Below are 1,140 nucleotides of genomic sequence, written 5' to 3'. Positions count from 1 at the left end.
TTTTTTTTTGAGGCCGAGTCTCACTCTGTTACCCTCAGTAGAGTGCTGTTGAGTCATAGCTCACAGAAACCTCAAACTCTTGGGCTCAAGAGATTCTCGTGCCTCAGCCTCCTGCGTAGCTGAGACTACAGGTGCCTGCCACAACGCCCGGCTATTTTTAGGCTTGGGGTCTTGCTCTTGCTTAGGCTGGTCTTGAACTTGAGAGCTCAGGCAGTCCACCAACCTCGGCCTTCTAGAGTGCTAGAATTACAGGTGTGAGCCACCACGCCTGGCCTCCTTGTCCACGTTTTTTTAACCTCTATGTAACTGGGAAGGCCTGATAGGATTTTATTCTCAGGTTGTCTTTCTTGGTTACATTTGATTTCTACTCAGTCCTCATGGAAAAAGCAAAAGAGATATAAGCTTGGCCAGCAAGAAGCTTTTATTCTTTAATTTGCTGGTTAAATATGAAATATGATCTAGGTAATTTGGTAAAAGGTACTAAGGAACAATTCCATTTCATCTTTTTTGTTTGAGACAGAATCTCATTTTGTCACCCTTGGTAAAGTGCTGTGGCATCACAGCTCATAGCAACCTCAAACTCTTGGGCTCAAGCAATTCTCTTGCCTCAGCCTTTTAAGTAGCTGGGACTATAGGTGCCCACCACAACAACCCCCGGCTGTTTTTAGAGATGAGGTCTCACTCTTGCTCAGGCTAGTCTTAAATCTGTGAGCTCAGGCAATCCACCCACCTCGACCTCCCAGATTTCCTAGAATTACAGGCGTGAGCCACCATGCCTGGCCTCCCTTTTCATCTTTAAAATCAGTGAACTACAGTTTGTCAGTGTTGACCAAAAAATTCCCCAAATCTATAAATATAGAAAGGCTTTAGTTCTAAAAAAGAATGTCACAACTGCAGGAGAGAAGCAGAGCCTCTACTAAAACTGGAAAGGAAATACTTTGAGGTAAGGGGCAAAGGGAATAAGAGTTTGTGCTGAATGGGGTGGCCAAATATACATACAGAGGGTGCCAAAGAATGGGTACACATTTTAAGAAAGGAAAAAAACTATGTTCAAATTGTAATGATCAGCTCAGCACCTGTGGCTCAAGTGGCTAAGGCACCAGCCACATACACCTAAGGTGGTGGGTTCGAATCCAGCCC

At 44.5% G+C, this 1,140-nt stretch overlaps 1 protein-coding gene across 2 annotated transcripts in view; it reads left to right on the top strand.

Moving 5' to 3' along the window:
* The window catches only part of HERC3 (HECT and RLD domain containing E3 ubiquitin protein ligase 3), a 120,489-nt gene that overhangs the window by 20,120 nt on the left and 99,229 nt on the right, over positions 1–1,140 (top strand). The gene's annotated exons all lie outside the window — the stretch shown is intronic.

This window comes from Otolemur garnettii, unplaced genomic scaffold (genome assembly GCF_000181295.1).
Source record: "Otolemur garnettii isolate 467f Iridium unplaced genomic scaffold, OtoGar3 scaffold00039, whole genome shotgun sequence".
Taxonomy (NCBI): Eukaryota; Metazoa; Chordata; class Mammalia; order Primates; family Galagidae; genus Otolemur; species Otolemur garnettii.
This window is presented reverse-complemented; position numbering and strand designations above follow the sequence as displayed.